This window comes from Schistocerca americana, chromosome 4 (assembly GCF_021461395.2).
Source record: "Schistocerca americana isolate TAMUIC-IGC-003095 chromosome 4, iqSchAmer2.1, whole genome shotgun sequence".
Taxonomy (NCBI): domain Eukaryota; kingdom Metazoa; phylum Arthropoda; class Insecta; order Orthoptera; family Acrididae; genus Schistocerca; species Schistocerca americana.
Genome location: NC_060122.1, coordinates 191,248,159 through 191,275,622, shown reverse-complemented (window position 1 = coordinate 191,275,622; position 27,464 = coordinate 191,248,159). Strand labels below are relative to the sequence as shown.

Sequence of the window (27,464 nt, the reverse complement as noted above, 5' to 3'; positions counted from 1 at the left end):
CAATGGAAACTTAGCTTAACAGATTTGATATTTAGTTTCTAAAGTTTTATTACATTGGGAATTATTTTATTACGCAAATTTTTAATTACGTATTGTATGTTGTAGAGTACATGTTGCGTTTTGGTTGTTCTGGAAGAATGGACTAGGCCACTGGGGTTCGAACATTATTGGTGTAACATTCATAAATGTCGATATAATTTATTAAAATCACAACTATTACAATTAAAAGAGACCTCGTTATTTAAAAAAAGACGAGATTCAGATGTTGAATTTGGGATTTTCCAAATAATTCCATCCCAGTACAAATTAATAAAATTCGGTAATTAAATGCAGTGTTAATTAAGGAAAAATTCATAATTTAAATGTAAAATCAAGTATATCAAAGTTAATAAATAGGAAAGGCACTTTAATAATTTCACACAAAATTCAAAAATAAATTCCAAAGGATCTTCTGTGGGTCGTTATACCAAATCATAGAAACTAACACCCTGATGGCACACAGTTGTGAAGTGCAGCTTCAATTTTATAAGTTTGAAAGTATCAGTAGGAGCACCATCTACACGACCTCTCTCGCTGCCTCTCAACACATAAGTGTTTATGTGTCTCACCTACCCACACCTCTTTGACGTTTTATTTTATTGGTTTCCACCTCTTTGATGTGATATCTGTCAATAATCTAGCCCTCTGAACGCGCAGTTTGAGTGTTGAGAGTAAAATAGCTCGAGGGATTGAGAATGTGTCAGAGAGAACCACACAAGCGCTGACTAAAATGCCACATATCCACACTAATGAAGAATATGTTGGCATGGTGTATGTTTACGGCTTCTGGGATGGTAATGTTCCGGCAGCTGTGGAAGAATTCTTTCGTCGCCTACCGAAGCGTCGAATTCCTGACCATAGAGTGTTTACCCGATTTGCAAACACATTGCCTGAAACAGGTATTCTTCCAAGCCTCCATTTTTCTTCTGATCGCATTGTTGAACAACCTGTGCAGGAGTACCAACACATTTCTGAAATGGTGCAGTGTAATGATCTCCAGTACTTTGCTATTAACTGGACGTATCAGTGCCCAACGAGCTCGTGAATGCATTACAAATACATGCTTCTCAATTGACACTTGGTGAAAGGTTCGATGTAACGCTTACTAAACGTTGTACTTGTCTACACGTATAAAACTGACTTTGTTTTGAATAATAAAGAAAATTAATAATAATGCACATTAAATGTACTCTATCTCGGAAAATATTCAGATTATGACATATGTCCATATGAAGCTTTTTTCGTTCCAATGATCGTTCCTGTCATATCATTCAGTAGTTACCATTATTCTCGGGGACGCAACGCATAGTTACACTTCACTTAATGCGGATGGATAGGACGAAATTCGGTTAAAGTTGGAAAACACTATACATAATTCGCTGCTTGACTCAGTCACCCATTAAGCTTGTAGACATCACGTTGCAAAAGAAGCAGAAATCAATAAGAGCGTTGTAGTAAAGGCGAGTTTTCAACTAAGGTATACTAAGAGAGCCCTGGAAAAATGTAGCGCACTTATAAAGCAAACGCGTACAGAACGTTTGTGTGACCCATTGCTGAGTATTGCTTCAGTGTTAGCAATTCACACTAGATCACATTAAACGAAGGCATCGAAGCAGTACAGAGTAATGCCAGAAGGTTTGTCACCTGTAAGTTAGATCAGTATAAGAGTGACACATAGATCGTACATGAGCTATGATGGGAACTGAGGGAGAGAAGAAGACTAACGTTTGCTGTTTATAGGACTAGTATTTCAGTTGGACTACTGAACGATTGCACAGAATATTATAGGTACATGCTACCTGATCTACTTTGTTTATATTGCGCATTCTGACACACTTACTTTACATCACATGAACGAGCTCATTTATCTAGTGACGTCGTCAGTGATGTCATCGACTCATCATTGACGTCATTGTCCGTTTCTGTGGTGAGGCAGGTCCCCATTCTTCATCCCCACTTATCTCCAGTCAGTCATAGCACAGTATTAGAAACGAAACATCCAATCGAAAACACGAGATAGCGGAAATAGCCCAATGGCGTTAATGAAAAATTAAAAGCAGACACCCTATTTTGTTGCTTCCCATCTCACCCTCATTATCTGCACCCAAATATAGAGCAGTATAAAAAACCCAAGATAACGGAAATCTGTTCTACAGCTGCTCCACTATCAAATAAATCAGAGTATAGTACACAAAAGACGTGTAAAAGCTCCTCCGATGCACACTTCCCTCCTTTCTATTTCAAACCTCCTGAAGAGTTTTACAAGGAAATGAAGCAATCATGACACAGTATTAAAAAGGAAACAGCGAATAAAAAAAATTTAGATATTGGGAAGAACCCATTGTCTTTACGGGAATTAAAAAACCTTCTCCACTCCCACTTCCTACCTATCTGCTGCCAATCATAGCACAGTACTAAAAATCCCGGATGGTAGAAATAGGCCAACTATGTTAGAGGAAAATGAGAAACTCCGTTCTCTATCCAACCAATCAGAGATTGGTATTTAAATGGTGTACCATATAAGTACCACAAAATTACGTAACACGACCTTACAAGTTATTCATTATTTCCAGAGTAGAAATGGTGCCAAGTTTCATTATTTACTTACACATACACACCTATCTCGTACTATTTAATTGATACCAGTGCCAAAGTTACGCATTATTTATGTAAATATACACCTATCAAAAAAGTTTTGCATCATCTCGGTTCCGAGAGGTCTGGCACCTGTGCAGAAAATTGGAATAGAGATCAACGAAAAAATCATTTCCGCCCTTTTTATTGCTCACGAAAGTCACACACTGCACGTTGTACCACCATACAGCGAGACCTTCAGAGGTGGTGGTCCAGGTTGCTGTAGACACCAGTACCTCTAATACTCAGTAGCACGTTCTCTTGCATTGATGCATGCCTGTATTCGCCGTGGAATATTATCCAGATTGGAACACTCCTCAACGGCGATTCGTCGTAGATCCTCAAAGTGGTTGGTCGGTCACGTCGTCCAGAAACAGCCCTTTCAGTGTATCACGGGCATGTTCGATAGGATACATGTTTGGAGAACATGCTGGCTACTCTAGTCGAGCGATGACGTTATCCTGAAAGAAGTCATTCACAAGATGTGCACGATGGGGGCGCAAATTTTCATCCATGAAGACGAATGCCTCGTCAATACGCTGCCGATATGGTTGCACTATCGCTACGGCGCCTTCCATGACCACCAGCGGCGTATGTCGGCCACACGTAATGCCACCCCAAAACAGCAGGTAACCTCCACCTTGCGGCACATGCTGGATAGTGTGCCTAAGGCGTCCAGCCTGATCGGGTTGCATCCAAACAAGTCTCCGACGATTGTCTAGTTGAAGGCATATGCGACACTCATTGGTGAAGAGAACGTGATGCCAATCCTGAGCGGTCCATTCGGCATGTTGTTTGGCCCATCTGTACAGCGCTGCATGGAGTCGTGGTTACAAAGATGGACCACGCCATGGACGTCGGGAGTGAAGTAGCGCATCATGCAGCCCATTGCGCACAGTTTGAGTCGTAACACGAAGTCCTGTGGCTTGACGAAAGGCATTGTTCAACATGGTGGCGTTGCTATCAGGGTTCCTCCGAGCTATAATCCGTAGGTAGCAGTCCTACACTGCAGTAGTATCCCTTGGGCGGAGTGTGCGAGGCACGTCATCGACAGATCCTGTCTCTCTGTATCTCCTCCATGTCCGAACAACATCGCTTTGGTTCACTTCTAGACACCTGGACACTTTCCTTGTTGAGACCCCTTTCTGACACAAAGTAACAATGCAGACGCGATAGAACCGCAGTATTGACCGTCTAGGCATAGTTGAACTACAGACAACACGAGCCGTATACCTCCTTCCTGGTGGAATGCCGGCCGGGGTGGCCGAGCGGTTCAAGTGCTACAGTCTGGAACCGTGCGACCGCAACAGTCGCAGGTTCGAATCCCGCCTCGGGCATGGATGTGTGTGATGTCGTGGATTAGTTAGGTTTAAGTAGTTCTAAGCTCTAGGGGACTCATGACCTCAGAAGTTAAACCACATAGTGCTCAGAGCCATTTGAACCATTTGAACATGGTGGAAGGACTAGAAGTGATCGGCTGTCGGACCCTTCCGTCTAATAAGCGCTGCTCATGCATGGTTGTTTACACCTTTGGGCGGGTTTAGTGACTAATCCCTAGAGTCAAAGGGACTATGTCTGTGATACAATATTCACATTAACGTCGATCTTCAGGAGTTTTGGGAACGGGATGATGAAAAACTAAATTTGATATGTGTATATATCTTTAACGCACTATTAAAATGATCAGGTCAAATAAATAAGGATATATGTAAAATGTTGTGCTCATAGACACACACACACACTTCGTATTGTACCATTGACCACTATTGCCCCTTGACCATCACTGGTCACTTACCATCATTGTCCGCTGAATATGTTATATGCCGTACTCCTTACAAACACCTGACCTCTCCATATTTCATACATCAAATACCATAATCCTTAAATATCTGCCCTTTTAAAGTAATCGTTTCACTCTGTATTTTACATATGAAAAATTCTGTACAAACCTGTGACCTTTCTCACATATAGAGTAGTAATAATTCTCTCCCTCTCCCTCTTTCTCCAGTGTGCGTGCACATGCAAGCAAACAAACACATAAACACACACACACACACACACACACACACACACATGTGACCTCTCACACAAAAGTAATCATTTTTTTCTCTCACGAACATATATCTGTATATATCATTCATCAGATATTGTAATACTTTAACACACTTGTGATTTCATATCTCTACACATTTTAAAAAACTACCTCAACAGTTTAAAAACTAACTCGATATTTTTGTCATGCTCAGGAAAAAGTATAATACTCCAATCTCTCAAGCTTTTTCATCAAACATTCACCGACATGTCAGTGCAGTGTACTCTTGCAGCTGCGAGACAGAGAAAACCTAGTACAGTGGTAGATATCTTCACAAATCTAAACTATCCTGATAAGATGCAGCCAAGCTGAGAGACAGACGTTCGCTAACTCTGTGTGTGTGTGTGTGTGTGTGTGTGTGTGTGTGTGTGTGTGTGATCCAGGAAACAAACGAGAAATAGAGGAACTGGGAAGGACAACACATAAATTGAAACACAAGATATGATAGATACAAAATGATTAAACAAAATTGTTTTCATACGGGATTTCTTTTACACAAAAAGCTTTTTCTCCCACTACAACAACACTTACAATAAATGATTTACTTCCTATAGAAAAGTCACCTATCTATATACATATGGAATGTTTTTTTTACGTAAAGTGTAATTACAATCGGGCAACGGTCTTGCCGCAGTGGATACACCGGTTCCCGTGAGATCACCGAAGTTAAGCGCTGTTGGGCGTGGCCGGCACTTGGATGGGTGACCATCCAGGCCGCCATGCGCTGTTGCCATTTTTCGGGGTGCACCCAGCCTCGTGATGCCAAATGAGGAGCTACTCGACCGAATAGTAGCGGCTTCGGTCACAGAAAACCATCATAACGACCGGGAGAGCGGTGTGCTGACCACACGCCCCTCCTATCTGCATCCTCGACTGAGGATGAGACGGCGGCCGGATGGTCCCTATGGGCCACTTGTGGCCTGAAGACGGAGTGCTTCCTTGCTTGTAATTACAATCAATCAACAAATTTCCATCGAAAAGAACATACAATTGACAAAGATTCTCAATACGATGGTTCAGTAAAAATAACGTTCATCGGAAATAGGTAGTATTTACCTCACTTTACATTATTCACATTTTGTCCTTCAGTGAAAGGTGACATTTACCTCACATTACAATCTACAGTTTACGTTATTAACACTTGCAGTTTACGTCATCAAAATATTTACACTATATAAAGTCATCATTTTTCGTATAATATTTACTTTATCGGGAAGATAGAGATAGTTTAAGTTGTTCAAAAGTCGGAACTATATATGCTACTTCGACTGAATGACGAACTGCTCACTGGTTTTCAGTTGCGATTCCAAGACGCGCAGAATATGATAGTCCATGGTAAGCCCCTTTTCCTTTGCACATTACTAGCCATAGCTCTGTCTCAAAATCCAACATTTTGCACGTAAGCCAACACACTCTGCATTAGGCTCCCAGTACAGTTTTTCTTTCATCAGATCAACCACTTACACATTCACCAGCAAACTATCGTATTTGTTATTCACTGGGGATCCCAAAGTAACGACCCTCTGCATAGACATTCGAAGGTATTATGTGGTATTTGAGGCTATGCTTATCACGGTTTTACAAAATTTGTCTAAAATTTGTTTAAAATATATGCATAATGGGAACCGATAATGCCTGTTTTCGAAGTATCTAAAATCACTATACCCGCTGTATTGGTTTTATCGAAATATAGATTGAGTCTGCTAAGTTCAGTGGCGAGTAGGTTTACATTAAAAATATGTTCCTTTGAAAATATATTTTGCAACCAATGTAGTTGCCCTGTATCTGGCTTCTCATGATGTTAGTAATCTAGTGTCCTACATCTCCCGCACATTTTGAATGGTTCGCCGAGTACGATATCAGTATTGTGTCTGAAAATATTTTTCTCAGACCCAATCAGTACACTCAAGAGGCTTTGTGTGTTTATCTCTATGTATGGCTTTAGTCACAGACATTCAAACATACAGGCAAGGAGCAGCATGTTCAGTAAGTTCAAATATGGATATTCTCCGAGAGTCTTCTGGTTTCATGTAAGATGCCACTTTTCAAGGAAATACATCAGAAAATTAAGCGGATAAATGAAAATTATTTTTCATTTCTTCTCCTGGCGCATTAGTAAAAAATTTATATTTTTCCGTATTCGATGACAGAATAGAAACACAACCTGGATTTAATATGATTTCTTTGTCGTCATCTCTTGTCATAGGTTCACGATCAAGATAACGATGCCTATAACTGAAACTAAAGCCAGCATGTGCTGCACCTTGGCACACACATGTGAAATGACAATATCCTTGATGCACTTACATCACAGTCCTCAAAGAGTTTCTTGTGCGAGTACATAGCACGCTTTTGCTGAGTAAAATTCCCATCTCTCTTAAGGGCTTACAATGGTTTTATTTTCTTATAAAAAGCCATTTACAATTTAAGAAATTGCATAGATCTATTGAGTAAACCATTCCATGAAATCGTTGCCTCTACACAGTCTAAATTCAGAACATTCGTAGTTATAATTGCAGTGTATTTAGTAAACGACACAGAAATTTTTATGCAAATCTAACTGACCCGAGTACGGAGCAGAGTCAGCACTATATCTGCAACCTGACACTGGTCCGAACATTCATCCTGTATCAGCATAAATAATGACATAAAACTTCTGTTTATTATTAAATTTTATGAGTTTCACAAATTCACCTTTGCGAGTAGCTAATTATACCGGTGATTAATTTAATCTGTCCACTGTGGACGAAAAGCTTGTCCTATCTTTCAAATGGTTCAAATGGCTCTGAGCACTATGGGACTCAACTGCTGTGGTCATCAGTCCCCTAGAACTTAGAACTACGTGAACCTAACTAACCGAAGGACATCACACACATCCACGCCCAAGGCAGGATTCGAACCTGCGACCGTAGCAGTCATGCGGTTCCGGACTGCGCGCCTAGAACCGCGAGACCACCGCGGCCGGCGTGTCCTATCTTTCATTGGAATAAAAAATAACGTAGGAAACATGCACATGTCAAATGGTTCAAACGTCTCTGAGCACTATGGGACTTAACATCTATGGTAATCAGTCCTCTAGAACTTAGAACTACTTAAACCTAGCTAAGCTAAGGACATCAACACATCCATGCCCGAGGCATCACAAGGAAATGAAGCAATCATGACACAGTATTAAAAAGGAAACAGCGAATAAAAAAAATTTAGATATTGGGAAGAACCCATTGTCTTTACGGGAATTAAAAAACCTTCTCCACTCCCACTTCCTACCTATCTGCTGCCAATCATAGCACAGTACTAAAAATCCCGGATGGTAGAAATAGGCCAACTATGTTAGAGGAAAATGAGAAACTCCGTTCTCTATCCAACCAATCAGAGATTGGTATTTAAATGGTGTACCATATAAGTACCACAAAATTACGTAACACGACCTTACAAGTTATTCATTATTTCCAGAGTAGAAATGGTGCCAAGTTTCATTATTTACTTACACATACACACCTATCTCGTACTATTTAATTGATACCAGTGCCAAAGTTACGCATTATTTATGTAAATATACACCTATCAAAAAAGTTTTGCATCATCTCGGTTCCGAGAGGTCTGGCACCTGTGCAGAAAATTGGAATAGAGATCAACGAAAAAATCATTTCCGCCCTTTTTATTGCTCACGAAAGTCACACACTGCACGTTGTACCACCATACAGCGAGACCTTCAGAGGTGGTGGTCCAGGTTGCTGTAGACATCAGTACCTCTAATACTCAGTAGCACGTTCTCTTGCATTGATGCATGCCTGTATTCGCCGTGGAATATTATCCAGATTGGAACACTCCTCAACGGCGATTCGTCGTAGATCCTCAAAGTGGTTGGTCGGTCACGTCGTCCAGAAACAGCCCTTTCAGTGTATCACGGGCATGTTCGATAGGATACATGTTTGGAGAACATGCTGGCTACTCTAGTCGAGCGATGACGTTATCCTGAAAGAAGTCATTCACAAGATGTGCACGATGGGGGCGCAAATTTTCATCCATGAAGACGAATGCCTCGTCAATACGCTGCCGATATGGTTGCACTATCGCTACGGCGCCTTCCATGACCACCAGCGGCGTATGTCGGCCACACGTAATGCCACCCCAAAACAGCAGGTAACCTCCACCTTGCGGCACATGCTGGATAGTGTGCCTAAGGCGTCCAGCCTGATCGGGTTGCATCCAAACAAGTCTCCGACGATTGTCTAGTTGAAGGCATATGCGACACTCATTGGTGAAGAGAACGTGATGCCAATCCTGAGCGGTCCATTCGGCATGTTGTTTGGCCCATCTGTACAGCGCTGCATGGAGTCGTGGTTACAAAGATGGACCACGCCATGGACGTCGGGAGTGAAGTAGCGCATCATGCAGCCCATTGCGCACAGTTTGAGTCGTAACACGAAGTCCTGTGGCTTGACGAAAGGCATTGTTCAACATGGTGGCGTTGCTATCAGGGTTCCTCCGAGCTATAATCCGTAGGTAGCAGTCCTACACTGCAGTAGTATCCCTTGGGCGGAGTGTGCGAGGCACGTCATCGACAGATCCTGTCTCTCTGTATCTCCTCCATGTCCGAACAACATCGCTTTGGTTCACTTCTAGACACCTGGACACTTTCCTTGTTGAGACCCCTTTCTGACACAAAGTAACAATGCAGACGCGATAGAACCGCAGTATTGACCGTCTAGGCATAGTTGAACTACAGACAACACGAGCCGTATACCTCCTTCCTGGTGGAATGCCGGCCGGGGTGGCCGAGCGGTTCAAGTGCTACAGTCTGGAACCGTGCGACCGCAACAGTCGCAGGTTCGAATCCCGCCTCGGGCATGGATGTGTGTGATGTCGTGGATTAGTTAGGTTTAAGTAGTTCTAAGCTCTAGGGGACTCATGACCTCAGAAGTTAAACCACATAGTGCTCAGAGCCATTTGAACCATTTGAACATGGTGGAAGGACTAGAAGTGATCGGCTGTCGGACCCTTCCGTCTAATAAGCGCTGCTCATGCATGGTTGTTTACACCTTTGGGCGGGTTTAGTGACTAATCCCTAGAGTCAAAGGGACTATGTCTGTGATACAATATTCACATTAACGTCGATCTTCAGGAGTTTTGGGAACGGGATGATGAAAAACTAAATTTGATATGTGTATATATCTTTAACGCACTATTAAAATGATCAGGTCAAATAAATAAGGATATATGTAAAATGTTGTGCTCATAGACACACACACACACTTCGTATTGTACCATTGACCACTATTGCCCCTTGACCATCACTGGTCACTTACCATCATTGTCCGCTGAATATGTTATATGCCGTACTCCTTACAAACACCTGACCTCTCCATATTTCATACATCAAATACCATAATCCTTAAATATCTGCCCTTTTAAAGTAATCGTTTCACTCTGTATTTTACATATGAAAAATTCTGTACAAACCTGTGACCTTTCTCACATATAGAGTAGTAATAATTCTCTCCCTCTCCCTCTTTCTCCAGTGTGCGTGCACATGCAAGCAAACAAACACATAAACACACACACACACACACACACACACACACACATGTGACCTCTCACACAAAAGTAATCATTTTTTTCTCTCACGAACATATATCTGTATATATCATTCATCAGATATTGTAATACTTTAACACACTTGTGATTTCATATCTCTACACATTTTAAAAAACTACCTCAACAGTTTAAAAACTAACTCGATATTTTTGTCATGCTCAGGAAAAAGTATAATACTCCAATCTCTCAAGCTTTTTCATCAAACATTCACCGACATGTCAGTGCAGTGTACTCTTGCAGCTGCGAGACAGAGAAAACCTAGTACAGTGGTAGATATCTTCACAAATCTAAACTATCCTGATAAGATGCAGCCAAGCTGAGAGACAGACGTTCGCTAACTCTGTGTGTGTGTGTGTGTGTGTGTGTGTGTGTGTGTGTGTGTGTGTGATCCAGGAAACAAACGAGAAATAGAGGAACTGGGAAGGACAACACATAAATTGAAACACAAGATATGATAGATACAAAATGATTAAACAAAATTGTTTTCATACGGGATTTCTTTTACACAAAAAGCTTTTTCTCCCACTACAACAACACTTACAATAAATGATTTACTTCCTATAGAAAAGTCACCTATCTATATACATATGGAATGTTTTTTTTACGTAAAGTGTAATTACAATCGGGCAACGGTCTTGCCGCAGTGGATACACCGGTTCCCGTGAGATCACCGAAGTTAAGCGCTGTTGGGCGTGGCCGGCACTTGGATGGGTGACCATCCAGGCCGCCATGCGCTGTTGCCATTTTTCGGGGTGCACCCAGCCTCGTGATGCCAAATGAGGAGCTACTCGACCGAATAGTAGCGGCTTCGGTCACAGAAAACCATCATAACGACCGGGAGAGCGGTGTGCTGACCACACGCCCCTCCTATCTGCATCCTCGACTGAGGATGAGACGGCGGCCGGATGGTCCCTATGGGCCACTTGTGGCCTGAAGACGGAGTGCTTCCTTGCTTGTAATTACAATCAATCAACAAATTTCCATCGAAAAGAACATACAATTGACAAAGATTCTCAATACGATGGTTCAGTAAAAATAACGTTCATCGGAAATAGGTAGTATTTACCTCACTTTACATTATTCACATTTTGTCCTTCAGTGAAAGGTGACATTTACCTCACATTACAATCTACAGTTTACGTTATTAACACTTGCAGTTTACGTCATCAAAATATTTACACTATATAAAGTCATCATTTTTCGTATAATATTTACTTTATCGGGAAGATAGAGATAGTTTAAGTTGTTCAAAAGTCGGAACTATATATGCTACTTCGACTGAATGACGAACTGCTCACTGGTTTTCAGTTGCGATTCCAAGACGCGCAGAATATGATAGTCCATGGTAAGCCCCTTTTCCTTTGCACATTACTAGCCATAGCTCTGTCTCAAAATCCAACATTTTGCACGTAAGCCAACACACTCTGCATTAGGCTCCCAGTACTGTTTTTCTTTCATCAGATCAACCACTTACACATTCACCAGCAAACTATCGTATTTGTTATTCACTGGGGATCCCAAAGTAACGACCCTCTGCATAGACATTCGAAGGTATTATGTGGTATTTGAGGCTATGCTTATCACGGTTTTACAAAATTTGTCTAAAATTTGTTTAAAATATATGCATAATGGGAACCGATAATGCCTGTTTTCGAAGTATCTAAAATCACTATACCCGCTGTATTGGTTTTATCGAAATATAGATTGAGTCTGCTAAGTTCAGTGGCGAGTAGGTTTACATTAAAAATATGTTCCTTTGAAAATATATTTTGCAACCAATGTAGTTGCCCTGTATCTGGCTTCTCATGATGTTAGTAATCCAGTGTCCTACATCTCCCGCACATTTTGAATGGTTCGCCGAGTACGATATCAGTATTGTGTCTGAAAATATTTTTCTCAGACCCAATCAGTACACTCAAGAGGCTTTGTGTGTTTATCTCTATGTATGGCTTTAGTCACAGACATTCAAACATACAGGCAAGGAGCAGCATGATCAGTAAGTTCAAATATGGATATTCTCCGAGAGTCTTCTGGTTTCATGTAAGATGCCACTTTTCAAGGAAATACATCAGAAAATTAAGCGGATAAATGAAAATTATTTTTCATTTCTTCTCCTGGCGCATTAGTAAAAAATTTATATTTTTCCGTATTCGATGACAGAATAGAAACACAACCTGGATTTAATATGATTTCTTTGTCGTCATCTCTTGTCATAGGTTCACGATCAAGATAACGATGCCTATAACTGAAACTAAAGCCAGCATGTGCTGCACCTTGGCACACACATGTGAAATGACAATATCCTTGATGCACTTACATCACAGTCCTCAAAGAGTTTCTTGTGCGAGTGCATAGCACGCTTTTGCTGAGTAAAATTCCCATCTCTCTTAAGGGCTTACAATGGTTTTATTTTCTTATAAAAAGCCATTTACAATTTAAGAAATTGCATAGATCTATTGAGTAAACCATTCCATGAAATCGTTGCCTCTACACAGTCTAAATTCAGAACATTCGTAGTTATAATTGCAGTGTATTTAGCAAACGACACAGAAATTTTTATGCAAATCTAACTGACCCGAGTACGGAGCAGAGTCAGCACTATATCTGCAACCTGACACTGGTCCGAACATTCATCCTGTATCAGCATAAATAATGACATAAAACTTCTGTTTATTATTAAATTTTATGAGTTTCACAAATTCACCTTTGCGAGTAGCTAATTATACCGGTGATTAATTTAATCTGTCCACTGTGGACGAAAAGCTTGTCCTATCTTTCAAATGGTTCAAATGGCTCTGAGCACTATGGGACTCAACTGCTGTGGTCATCAGTCCCCTAGAACTTAGAACTACGTGAACCTAACTAACCGAAGGACATCACACACATCCACGCCCAAGGCAGGATTCGAACCTGCGACCGTAGCAGTCATGCGGTTCCGGACTGCGCGCCTAGAACCGCGAGACCACCGCGGCCGGCGTGTCCTATCTTTCATTGGAATAAAAAATAACGTAGGAAACATGCACATGTCAAATGGTTCAAATGTCTCTGAGCACTATGGGACTTAACATCTATGGTAATCAGTCCTCTAGAACTTAGAACTACTTAAACCTAGCTAAGCTAAGGACATCAACACATCCATGCCCGAGGCATCACACAACACTCAGTCATCACAAGGCAGAGAAAATCCCTGACCCCGCCGGGATGCACATGTCATAACATACTCATAAGGCGGATTGATTCTACTGAGTGCTAACAACGGCAAACATTTTATGCAATGGAAATGACATACGTTGCATTATTAGCAGCGTGAACCTTTGTTTGACATCCCTCTCACATTGGTATTTTATAACATGCAGTAGGACAAGTTGTCCCTCATGTTCAACAGCCGTCCAATCATAATATTATTACTGGACGCTATAGTCGTTTGCAGATGTCTCCACTATTGAGCCGTGTGTCGCCTCTCATCATATATCGAGCTGTAAAGATTGTTCTGTGTCCTTTCATTCCATCGTTAATTGATTCTTTCATATTTATTGTTATGCTGCGTACGATTCTGTTGAGATTCCCCTCTGGCGGCGGGACTGGTCTTATAGATCTTCGAGTCGTTGCTTCCTGTGTGTAAGGGAATAAAATCTTTGGGGGGATGGCCGGTTGGTTGCCTAGCGGTGACGAGTCGGTCAGTCGGTTTTAAAAATCGGGAATTAGAGAATGTGAGACAATGAGACCGCGGCGTGGCGTGGCGGTGGAGGGTTGGCTGTTGTTCCGAGAAGCCGAGTGGTCTATCCTGGCGGTGCGAGACGAGTGGGACGAGTCGACGGGACAAGGCTGTAAGCTCTTGCTGTGAGCACCCGGAGCCACGGCTGTGGTTCCAAGTCACTACTTGGTGGGAGCGGCAACGGATGTCTTTAAATTTTCCGTCTGGAGGCGGGAATGATGAATTAGTAACTCGCCTAACCTGAGGAGTGGTATTTCGCCGCCGTAGGTGCAGAGAAAACGAGGGCCCCGGTGACAGAGCGTGTGGCTGCGTGACTGTGCCCAGTTGGGTACGCTGGCGACGTGTACACAGTCGGGTGTGAGGAACCTTTGCATCGAGTTCACCTGTTGTTTCTTTCATAAATTGCAAGTTAAGTTGGTTAAAGGGTTAGATGTTAATTGAAGAATTTTGGTTTGTGCAACCAGCGTCTTTTCTGCCTTGTGGCCTCCTGCTTTCGAGTTTCCTGTCCCTGTCGCCGGTGTAATTATAGACAGTGATCTTTTGGCTTCTTGTTAGTACTGCCTGGGAAGAAGTATATTTTTAGGCAGTGATTATGGTTCCTGATTTGATTCCTCCTCCTCCCCTGGCCACGAGTGAGGTCGATGGATTGCTGAATGTGAGGCGTTGTGGGTCTGTTAGTCCGCTTCTAGCCTGAGCATGCTTCGGGAGACAATTGTGGCCGCCCTTACACCCGGTCGGTTAATTATTTCTATCCCAGGACATTTTGGTGGCAGGACATGGTATTAAAGTTGTTAGATATTGTAATATGTTAAATGGTTGTATTTTATTCTGATTGTTTTTGGCCACTGTTTAAAAAGGTTAAGTTTGCCTTTCATTGGTAGGTTTTTAAAATTACATGGCTTTAAAATTGTTAGTTATTGTAAAAGGTGAATAACTTTATCTTTACTTTGATTGTTTTGATCTACTTGGCATCCTTTGAAAATGCCAGTTCTGCCTCCCTGTTAGCGAGCCCTTGTAATCTAATATCTTGTTGTGCCAAAGTTTAAAAGAAGTTGGCTCCCCACATGTTCGGTAGCGAAATTGTATGCAAATTGGTGGTTTTTTTTTTGTTTCATTAATTGGAAAGTTTTAATTTTTTTATTAAATTAAAAAGTCTGTTTTAAGTAAAATGGCTTGGCAATTAACGGTAAAGTAAGGTTTTTAATTTCATTACTTGGAAAATTTTGATTTGTTATCAAATGTTTTATCAAAGACGGTTTTAAGTAAAATGGTTTGGCCGTAAACTGTAAAGTAAGTTGTCTGGAAAAGGCATTCATACCTATTAGCTTTTTTGGATCTGTTCCTGATCACGTGATAACGAAATGACTTTTAATGGTTGAAGTAATCAATACAGAAATTGTAAATTGCAACTCGACAGTAACCAACTAATTTTGGCTCCGTTTCCCAACTGGGGTTGTCCTTGATTAATCGTAACACCCGTCTCCACTATGTTTTTGGAAAATGTGAACACTACTGAGCTCTGCAGGAAATACAATCCAGCCAATATTTAGACTCACATTTCGTGTGCTCATTATTCTGCTAAAATTTTTCAGTTGGAGGAGACATTGCCCCCTGAGCGAGCACTACCTGCTCTATGTTTACTTACTACGACCGTCAATTCCGGAGCTATATTTCAAGCAGTTTGTTATTACTGTAATGAAGTTTAGGTAGTGGCTATAATTCATTTCATTTTGTCATTGTGTAATTTGTAATGTCAATATGACAGTGTCAGCGACCTATGGAGCTGTCACTTGGTAACTGCTGGTATCCTCCAGTATCATTTGCTTGTCTGTTGTATGTTAAACTACCTTTATTGCCATTCGGATCTTCTGTTATCTTTGTTCAAAACATTTATGTGTGACTGTATTTCAATTACTTACGAAGACGGTATGTAATCTTCCACGTTACCTATCACGATAGGAACTACTGCTGGTGTTCATTCCTCATTGGTATAATTACTATAACATATGCTCTAAGTTTGTCTTTATAGGATGGTTTCCAGCGGACACAATGTCCAAAACTAGTCATCATCAATAAATAAAGGATAATTCTTAATGCGGCTTACGACGGAATTCCAATCATACTTCAGTACTACTTGGGACCTATATAAAATTGAGGACATTATTACTACGTGCAATAATTTAATACCATTAATAGCCTGATGAAACCTACACCCGTGGTCTAGAGGTCTTTCATTAATAATCAAAGCGTTCTCGGTCCCGTGCTCGAATTCAGCCACTGAATTTTGAATAAAAATAATCAGTAGTGGCGCCCGACGACTTTCGACATAAGAAGTTACCCAGCCCTGCCGAAGACGGCAAAGAGGGCGGAGAAGTGGATAGGAGTTCAGGGCACTCTGCTGGCACTCAGAAATCAACAATCATCAACGGTGAGAGGATGCGGAAGGCAATGGAAACCATTGCGTTAAGGACAGGTAATACAGGAAAAGTGGCCTGAAACAGAATAAGTGTCATTATGATCTCTCCATTGGCAAAAGATTCCGGACTAGTCCCCCAATCGGATCTCCGGGAATGGACCGTAGAGGAGGAGGTCACTATGGGAAAACATCGTATAACCAATGAAGGGATAACAATCTACGAATCGGAGCGTGCTATGTCAGAAGTCTGAACGTGGCAGAAAAACTAGAAAATCTCAAAAGGGAAATGCTAATATTCAATATGAAGGTAGAGTGGGTTAGGGAAGCTATATGGATATAAGACAAGGATTTCTCGTCAGATGAGTATGGAGTAATAATATCAACAGAACCAGAAAATGGTATAACAAAATTAGTATTCATTATGAGTGTGGAGTTATGTTGGAGTGTGAGTTAATGTGAACAGTTCAGCAAGAGGGTTGTTCTTCTCAGCATCGACAGCAAACCAACACCGACAACAATAGCTCAGGTATACATGCCGACGTCGCAATCAGAGGATGAAGATGAGGAGAAAGTGTATCGAGATACTGAACGTGTAGTTCAGTACATAAACGTAGATGAAAATCTGATAGCTATGGGGCATTCGAATGAGATAGTAGGGGAACGACCAGAAGAAACGGTTGAAGGAGAATATTGGGAGGCAGTAGAAATAATATAGGAGAAATATTGCAGAAATCAATTAATCAGTTTCAACTAGTAATAGCGAATACTCTATTGAAGAATCACAAGTGCAGGAGGTATATTTGGAAAAGGCTCAGAGATATGCAAAGATTTCAGTTAGATTACATCATGGCCAAGCAGAGATTCGGGAGTCGGATACCGCATTGTCAAACGTACTCAGGCACACACGTACAGTCAGATCACAACTTAGTAGGAGTAGGCTGAAATTTAAGAGCCTAGTCAGGATATATCAGTACTCATAGTATAGGATACGGAAGTACTGAGGAAGGAAGAGATAAGCTCTAAGTTCTCTGAAGCTATTAGTACTGCGATAATGAATAGCTTAGTAGTTTAATCAGCTGAAGAGGAATGGGCATCTGTAAAAAGGGCAGTCATGAAAGTTGGAAAAAGAAAAATGGGAAAAAGGAAGGTAACTGCGGAGAAACCATGGGTAAAGAAAAAATACTTCAGGTAAAGATAAAATACTTCAGTTGAACGACGAAAGAAGAAAATACAAAATGTTCAGAAAAATTTAGGAATAAAGAAACACAAGTCACTTAGGAAAGAAACAAATGGAATATGCGCTGTATAAAGCGAAAAAGAAATGATTGCCGCAAGGACTGACTCAGAATATAGAAAATTCAAACAAGTCTTCGTCCAGTTAAAAGTAAGGGCGTAACACTCAGAGCGCAATGGGAATTTCACTGTAAAACGCAGAGGAGAGAGTGGATAGATGGAAAGGAAGGCCTCTACGAGAGGGAGGACTTGTATAATGAAGTGATAGAAGATGAAATAGGAGTCGACAGGGAAGAGACAGAGGGTCCAGTATTAGAATCAGAATTGAAAGAGCTTTGGAAGGCTTAAGATCAGATCAGAAGTAATAGATAACACTTCGTCGGAATTTCTGAAATCAATGGAGAAAGTAGCAACAATACTTTGGTGTATAGATGTCTGAGACTCGTGATGTACCAACAACCTTTCGGAAAAACATCATCCACGCAATTTCAAAGATTGCAAGAAACGACAAATGCAAGAATTATCGCACTGTCAGCATAGCAACTCATCCATCCAAGTTGCTGGCAAGAATAATACTCAGGCTACTGGAAAAGATTATTGGTATGTTTAAGGGGGACTAAACAGCGAAGGTCATCAGTCGAAAAGATTATTGAGAATCTATCAGATGACGATCAGTTTGGCTTTAGAAAAGGTAAAACCACCAGAGACCCCGTTCTGATGTTGTGGTTGATAGTTGAAGAGAGACTGAAGAACAATCAAAACATGTTCATACGATTTTTCGAAGTGGAAAAAACCTTTCGACAGTCTCAAATGGTGCAAGAGCTCTAAATTCTGAGAAAATTCTGGTTAAGCTAGTGGGCAACACGGGTAATACATAACATGTACAAGGAGCTAGAGGGACAATAAGACTGGAAGACCGAGAACGAAGCCCTAGAGTTAAAGATGGTATAAGGCAGGGACGTAATCTTTCGCCCTTGATGTTTAATCTGTACGTCGTAGAAACAGTGACGGAAATTAAAGTAAGTTTCGAGAGCGGGATAACAGTACAAGGTAAAAGGATGTATGTGACGAGATTCGCTGATGACATTACCATCCGCTGGGGAAGAAAAGAAGAATTACAGGATGTGTTGAATCGAATGAACAGTCTAACGATTACAGAATATGGACTGAGAGTAAATCGAAAAAAGAAGAAAGTAATGAGAAGATATTAAAAGCTGACTAGCACTGACAAAAAGGTTATTCCTGGCCAAGAGAAGTCTATTACTATCAGACGTAGGCCTGTATTTGAGAATAAATTTCTGAGAATGCACGTTTGGAGCCCAAGACTGTGTGGTAGTTAACCATGGACTGTGGGGAAACAGGACCAGAAGAGACTTGAAGCATTTGAAATGTCGTGACCAGACTCGATCGTAGGGTGATCAGACGTCCTGTAATTACATGACGTGTGCCTTAGTCCCGACAAAATACACACTGCATGTATACTGTCACTTTTTCCATTAACTGTCACGTATATTTTGAAATAGTGTGTTTTTAGGTAATGTGTACCAGAACCAAATAGAGAAAAATTGTGGTCATACCAAAATAATACACTTTTTACAAGAATACAGTTTTTGGTTAAACCAAACTGAGCCTCAGACGGTATTTGAAGTTATTTGGTTGGTGCCATTTAATGATTTGAAAAGGCGGGCAATATATCACTCCGAATTTTATCATGCATTGCGTATTGCTTCATGTCTCCTTGAGCGTGTCGTTTCAGACGGTTAGATGCACAGGTTACATTACTTGACGTTTTATATCTCAAACTTTTCACAGGAATTCCAAAATGAAAGTGTGGATTTACTGACGAAACTGCTAGCGAGATTCCGTTTCTAAAATTAGAACAGAAAAGCGCGAAGTTATTTTCCATGTTGTATAAAAGTACTTTTTTTAATCGACCGTGGAGGTCTTCCGACGATGTGCAACACATTAACGTGAAAAACCAGCTTACTTTTTCAAAAAAAACTTCTTGACCAAGTACGATGTCTTTTGTTACAAACGTCGGAATTGAGCCAGTATAAATTACGTAGAAACGCGTCTTGCAGGTGCGAAGGTTTGCTTACTTCCCACGCAGTGAAAAACAACTATTCCTTTAGATCAATGGACTGCGCAACAGCGATCAGAAAACCTGTTTGAGAGGAAATTTGGTTGTTTCATACTAAAGTGTGGGTGTAATATAACAAAGTGTTGGAGGTGAAATATCCGAAGTACAAATCTGTTACTGTGGAGACTTGGAATCACAGAAGTGTAAAATTGATACCAACGCTCCTTAGATGTTTTATGCCACGTAAGGGCATTCAGGTAAATGTGACTTCCAGAATATAACAGGTGAAATGGCTGGTTTTGTAACGATTTCAATCACGAAGTTCTTAATAAATTCCATCATGGCTATGAAATTTCGGCATTCCGTGGTGGCAACTGCAATGTAAACTTTGGAGGTGAAAGAAAAATAGGACAAAACACTGTTTTTGCAAGACTTACACCTTTGTTGAAGAACAACGTTCATGTGTAGCCTATGCAGCAGCCTGTAGTATTCAAGACGGTGCAAAACAGTGCCGATAACTCGTAGTAGACACCATTTTTGCCGGCCGGGGTGGCCAGCGGTTCTAGGCGCTTCAGTCTGGAACCGCGCGATCGCTACGGTCGCAGGTTCGAATCATGCCTCGGGTATGGATGTATGTGATATCCTTAGGTTAGTTAGGTTTAAGTAGTTCTAAGTTCTAGGGGACTGATGACCTCAGCTGTTAAGTCCCATAGTGCTCAGAGCCATTTGAACTATTTTTGAACACCATTTTTGTTGAACTAAAACAGTCTTGCGAATTTTCTGTACTGAAATGCAAACATGGACTTGGTAGTGCTGAAAGTAGATGACATTCCGTAGAACCGGGTGTTAACAGAATTATTGATATTAGCGACAGACTACTATCGTATTTTTTGTCTAAAAAAAAACGCTCTACAATCTTAAAACCATCCTTTAGAAACCCTCAAACACAGATCTAGCTACATTTCATTCAGAGAAAAATGGAAATGTTTTCATCAATAATAAAAACTATGGCGGCAGCAGATGTCCCAGATAATGTAATTTCAGAGGAGTTAGAAATATTGATATGGAAAATTAAATTGAGGAACGAGGAAAAATTTCAAACCACGAAAATTCAGTTTTTGACAGGTACATTGCAATAATATGACCTACTGAAAGATGCTAATTTCCTGGACGTTTCAAGTTTGTTGACTGGCAGACAACATTGAAATACATGCTTACCTATGTGATGAAATTATATCTGGCTTCAGCTCAGATATCCTCTTCTTTAGGAGTTTGTTTAGCAAAATCTTAAAACTTCAACAGAGTTTGAAGAAAATATTCTGAAAGAAATATATCAAGATCACCTTTTTGAGTAAGTGAATCATGTTATAAATGTACGTGAAGCGAAACACTATAATCTAAGAACTGTTAAGTCTGTTGGTGAAAAATGATCTATCATTTTCTACTTCCTTGCATCGCAAGGTAGCTGCTAGCTCAGCTTGGTGCTGACGCAGCTGCAGAAAACCGTTCTCTATTACAAATGCTATATTCACTGATGAAGCGAGTATGTTCAGTGCGCAAACTGTTAACGAAATAATTAAAATTGACACTCATTTTCGGGATACGTCGTATTGATTTTCGTAAAATTCTATTTGAAAATATCAGACTCCTTAATTATATACATTCTTCTGCAAAATACAACAAAAAATATTTTTCGGAAACTATCCACGGTGAAACTACCATGCAAATGTAGAGTAGAAATAAAGTACTCTGTGTAAGTAACAATCACTGTTGAAAGGTGGCTACACTGAGTCACAGCGCCAGAGATTGCGCCAAAGATTATTATTCCGCCGCATCCACTGGTGCAGTAGTAATTCAGAGGATGTCGAGGACAGTAGTAGTTCAGAGGATGTCGAGTGCAGTTGTTGTTCTGTTGGGCGAGAGAGTAGATGCTGTTGGTGTAATGTATAGATGGAAGATGTTGCAATGATCACAGTGTATTTTTCGTCAATATATATTGAGGTAAAAAAAAGTATTACAGATTTTCTTATTGACAATGCCTCTTGGTCACAGGTTCAGTCAACACAGCATCCGGCTCGTGTTCATGTATTAGACTTGTAATTCTCGTTTCTATGTGCAATTATAGTATTTCTGGTTTTTTAATTAGTTCACTGTAAATGGTGTTTAAAATATCTTGTCGTATTGAGGAAGAACCGAGCCAGATACATGTACGTTGAGTCACACTACCACACACAGAACAGTTACACTTGTGCTTTGTTGTTTCTTAGCTTTTATAGTTGCAGGGGACTTAATTAATCAATTGTGTTAATGCAAATTCCTTGTCGTTCTTTATTTTTATTTTATGCAGTCAGATTGCATGCTAATACTAGTCAGGGCCTGCAGGTTACGAGACTTCGTAACCGGACACACAGCTACTAAAATTATTGCATCTTATTCATCTAATTAAGCCCCCATGCACTGTCTGTCCTAGTTGACGGTCTCGTTATATTAAAGTGATATTTTGTGTTTGCTTGGGACAACAATAAAATATTTACTCGAATAGTAAGACTGGGTTTTTTTTAGTGGGAGTTTTAACAAAAAGATACAGTGATCATGTAGCTGTAACATAAACCAAGTATTTAACCGCAAATCTGCTGTATAGATCTAGTATTATCCAAAATTTCTACGAAATATCGAATCATTTCTACTTTAAATTTTTATCCCATATTTTGATTTAGGAAATCTGGTCACCGTATGCCACAGACGAATGTTGAAAATTGGGTGACCCGGTAAGGTAATGAATGAGAGGTTATCTGCAGAATCGATGAGGAAAGGAGTCAAAGGAAAACGCCGAAAAGAAGAAGAGACAGGATGAAAGAACATCTGTAAAGACATTCGGAAGTAACTTCCATGGCACTAGAAGGTGCTGTAGAGGACAAAAACTGTAGACAACGACCGAGTTTGGAATACATCTAGCAAATTATTGAGGACATAGGTTGCAAATGCTACACTGAGATGAAGAGTTTGGCACAGGAGAGGAATTCGTGGCGGGCAGCACGCAGTAAGAACTGACGACTTTAGGGAAAAAAATTAAGAATACCGAAAAAAGAAGGATATAAATATCTATTGCTACGTTTGTTTTAGTTCAGGCTATATCTGTTCCGGTTCTCATAACACAGGCACTGCATTTAAAAATTATCTTGCGGCCTTCTCTGCTTACTTTGAATTTTTCTCCAACCATCGTCGATATCCTTCAATAGTTTCTCATGAGCGATAATGATTGTGGCCACACGTTTCATTTTTACTCAGAGTGGTTCTATAGTTACTGAGTATATGAGGGTAACTACCAAGGTATAAGAAATATTTTTAAATGACGATGTTTGACTGATCTCAGCGCGCCTTGTATCTTCCATGATACAAGGTTCGTTGTGTAAACGTGTATGTGCTAGCTATACGCCACATGAGGCTCTTCTAAAGACTGTGTTGTCCAGGTGTAAAGTTCATTTCTTTGGTGCTGCGGCAAGGTACTTGCCTGCCGCAAGCCTTCGATCCGTTATGCACAGTCCCCGTCAATCGAAAGAAATAGTATTAAATTCTATTTGATCTTCTTCATATTCCGTATACAGACTTGTAGTGGTAATGCTACTATACTGTAAAAATCTCCGCTCAGCATCTTACACTACTGGCCATTAAAATTGCTACACCACGAAGATGACGTGCTACAGACTCGAATTCTTCTCGCACTCTTATTGTTGACGCTTTTGACCTCCTAACGTCTTTTTGACTTTTATACATGTTGACCAAATCTTCCGACGACCATTTCTTTTTCTTGCAGAAATTTCTCCTTGACTTCCCTGATTTCCTATTCATTTCGCTGGTCAGACCCTGGGGCTAGGGGTAGCATCTCGATTAGTAAAAATAGTCTTCGGTCCCGGGTTCGAACCCCCCCCCCCTCCTTCCTCCCCCCCCCCCCCCTCCACCGCTTGAACTGTGATTAATAATCCGCATGAGCGAATGAAGACTTCCGGCATGAGAAGTCACCCTCGATCTGCCAACGGCCTTATCAAAGAGGGCCGATGAGCGGACAGAGCGCAGTGTAGTAGTGATGAACATGAGGCTGAAACTTAAGAGCTTAGTCAGGAAGAATCAGCGTGCAAAGAAGTGGGATGCAGAAGTATTAAGGAATGAAGAGATACAAATGTTCTCTAAGGCTAAGCAATAGCTCAGTAATCAGTACAGTTGAAGAGGAATGAACATCTCCAAAAGTGGTAATCACAGAAGCAGAAAAAAAACATAGGTACAAAGAAGATAACTGCGAACAAACCATGGGTAACAGAAGAAATGCTCCAGTTGATCGATGAAAAAAGGAAGTACAAAAACGTCAAGGGAAATTCTGAACAAGTCGCTGAGGAGTGAAATAAATAGAAAGTGCAAGGAAGCTAAGATGAAATGGCGGCATGAAAAATGTGAGGAAATCGAAAAAGAACTGATTGTCGGAAGGACTGACTCAGCATGTAGGAAAGGGAATTTCATTGTTAAATGCAGAGGAGAGAGCCGATGGGTGAAAGGAGTACACTGAAGACATATATGAGGGGGAAGATTCGTCTGATTGAAGAGGAAACAGGATTTGATTTAGAAGAGATAGGGAATCAAGTACTGTAATAAAAAGTTTTGAGAGCTTTGGAGGTCCTATGATCAAATAAGGCAGAAGGAATAGATGAAATTCCAACAGAATTTTTAAAAGCATTTGGGGGAAGTGGCAGCAAAACGACTATTCCCGGTAGTGTGTAGAATGTATGAGTCTGGTGGCATACCATCCGACTTTCGGAAAAATATCATCCACACTATTCCGAAGACTGCAAGAGCTGACAAGTGCGAGAACTATCGCACAATCAGCTTAACAGCTCATGCATCCAAGTTGCTGACGACAATAATATGCTGAAGAAGGGACCAGAAAACTGGGAGTGTGTTAGATGACGATCAGGTAAAGGCACCAGACAGAAAATTCTGACGTAGCGCTTGATAATGGAAGCAGCACTAAAAAAAATCAAAAGACTTTCATAGGATTTGTCGACCGGGGAAAAGCGTTCAACACTGATGGTGGAATATGTTCTATATTCTGAGGAAAACGGGGGTAAGCTATAGGGAGAGCAGGGTAATATACAACCTGTGCAAGAGCCAAGAGGGGATACTAAACGTGGACGACCAAGAACGAAGTGCTTTGATTAGAAAGGTTGCAACACAAGGATGTATAGGCTTTCGCCCCTAGTTCTCAAATTGTATGTCGAAGTAGCAGTAATGAAAATAAAAGGAACATTCAGGAGTGCAATTAAAATTCAAGATGAAAGGAGATCATTGATACGATTCGCTGACGACACTGCTATCCTGAGTCAAAGTGGACATAAATTACATGATCTGCTGAACGGAATGGACAGTCTAATGAGTGCAGATTATGAATTGAGAATAAATCGAAGAAAGACGAAAGTAATGAGAAGTAGCAGAAATGAGAACAGCAAGAAGCTTAACATCAGAACTGATGATAACGAAACCGATGAAGTTAAGGCTTTCTGCTACCTGGGCAGCAAAATAACCGATGACGGACGGAGCAAGGAGGACACCAAAACCAGCCTAGCACTGGCAGAAAGGGCACTCCTCACCAAGAGAAGTCTACTAGTATCAAACATAATCCTCAATTTGAGGAAGAAATTTCCACATACTCTTGGAGGACAGTATCACATGGTAGTGAAACATGGACTATGGGAAAACGAGTACAGAAGAGAATCGAACCATTTGAGATGTTGTGCTACAAACGAATGTTGAACATTAGGTGGACTGATAAGGTGAGAAACGAGGAAGTTCTGCGCAGAATCGGAGAGGAAAGGGCTATGTGCAAAACACTCATAAGGAGAAGGCAGAGGACGACCTTAACATCTGTTAAGACATCAGGGAATGACTTCCGAAATACTAGAGGAAGCTGTAGAGGGCAAAAACTCTCGAGGTAGACAGAGACTGGAATACATTCTGTAAACATTTGAGTACATGTGTTGCAGGTGCTACTCTCAGACAAAGTGATTCTCACAGGATAGGAAATCGTGGTGGGCAACATCAAACCAGTCAGAAGATTGATGACTAAAAAAAAGAGAAAAGGAGGCTTATATTTCTACATTCCAGTCTTTTCTGCATATTTTTGTAAGTCTTATTTCTTTTAGACAGTGCTGTTGCTCCACAACAGTCTATTCGGTTATTTAATTTCCACTCCAGTAGCTATTACGATGTATGTTTATGTCCGTGACCGATTTTCAAGTGGATATCGAATTGTCTTTCTATTTGCATAATATAACGGAGATATACATAAATAAAGCATAAAGAAATAAATGCTCAATGTAAGTAATTATATATATGCTACACTGTTAAAGCAATCTTCACAATTATCCACACGGTGCACATTAACACTTAACACTTCGTAAAAGGTCAGAGGAAAGCAACAGCAAACCACTTCCACTAGAAACTTGCATAGGTCGGCGACGCAGGAATCGTGTGCCTTCTCCCTCCCCCCCCCCCTCCCCCCCCGCCCAACACTCATTTTCCGAATGTGGGACACTACGTTAATTATAACTCCTGATTTTGGGCGATCTTAAACAAATGCATTGCCGACGAAAACACCATGAAAGCCTTGATGGCTCCACCTTTCCTGTCTGGATCGTTTTCCTAGGGGGAGCACGTGGAACCAACCTGAACGTTGGGTGATGGCCACAGTCGTTCGTCTTCTTAGTCTCTCAAGCTGTCGTACAAACTCTAAAGTTTCACTTCTGACTCTCTTTTAACGCAGAAAAGTAGCCTCCCAGGGAACTCCGTGCCCTCTTGGTGACGGGTGCAGGAGCGCTCCAACGTTCGCTACCTAACGCCCTCAATTACCCTCTGGAGACAAGGAATTTTTAGAGAATGCTAGTCTGTTAATGCTCGTGGCTGGGGGCGCGATGTCGAGGTCCCGTATCGGTAAGCATGAGTGTTCTTTGTGAACTCCAGCTTCGTTAGTTACAATAGCGTGAGTGAGTTAGGGAATCCTTCATTTAGAGTGCGTTCGGTTCTTATCTTTTTTTTTCACGCTATATTAGGTATCCGACTTCAGTCCGTTTGATGCGAGAAGTCGGTTGTAATTCATATTAGAGTAACGATTCTCTTTCTCAAGGCTACAGCTGCACCTCGTGTGTTCTTAATAATTTTTTTTCGTGATACGGGCGTAGAACTAAGTTTCTTTAAATTTACAACCTTTGTGTAATTGGTTTGGTCCTTCGTGCTAGAGCACGTGACCACCTGGCGAGCGGCTGGTCTTACGTACTTACGATTCAATAGAAGGGGTTCATACCTTGCGTAATCTGAACCTCTTTCCTCAGACGAAATTTATTGTCATGGACATTTGCATCTTATCCTAGTACTCATGACTTTTAAGTTTAGTGTACACTCTCTGGCCGGTGCATTCTCTTACTAACAAGTAACGCAACCTATAGTCACGACTGTCAGATTGCTCGTTTCCTTGCCCCCATCCTTTTATTCCTTCGTCATTGTGGAAAAGGCAGGCTGCTGGACCAAATACCCCCCTCCATCCCGCCCGCTATAAGGTTATTTCAAGACTATTAAAGCGAGTAAGAACAACGAGGTTCACTTTTTGTACTTTTGA

At 40.9% G+C, this 27,464-nt stretch overlaps 2 pseudogenes; both read left to right on the top strand.

The window, feature by feature from the left end:
* The first annotated feature begins 5,380 nt into the window (after window positions 1–5,380).
* Window positions 5,381–5,498, top strand: LOC124614270 (annotated as a pseudogene).
* A 5,490-nt stretch (window positions 5,499–10,988) lies between these two features.
* Window positions 10,989–11,106, top strand: LOC124614269 (annotated as a pseudogene).
* The last annotated feature ends 16,358 nt before the right edge of the window (window positions 11,107–27,464 follow it).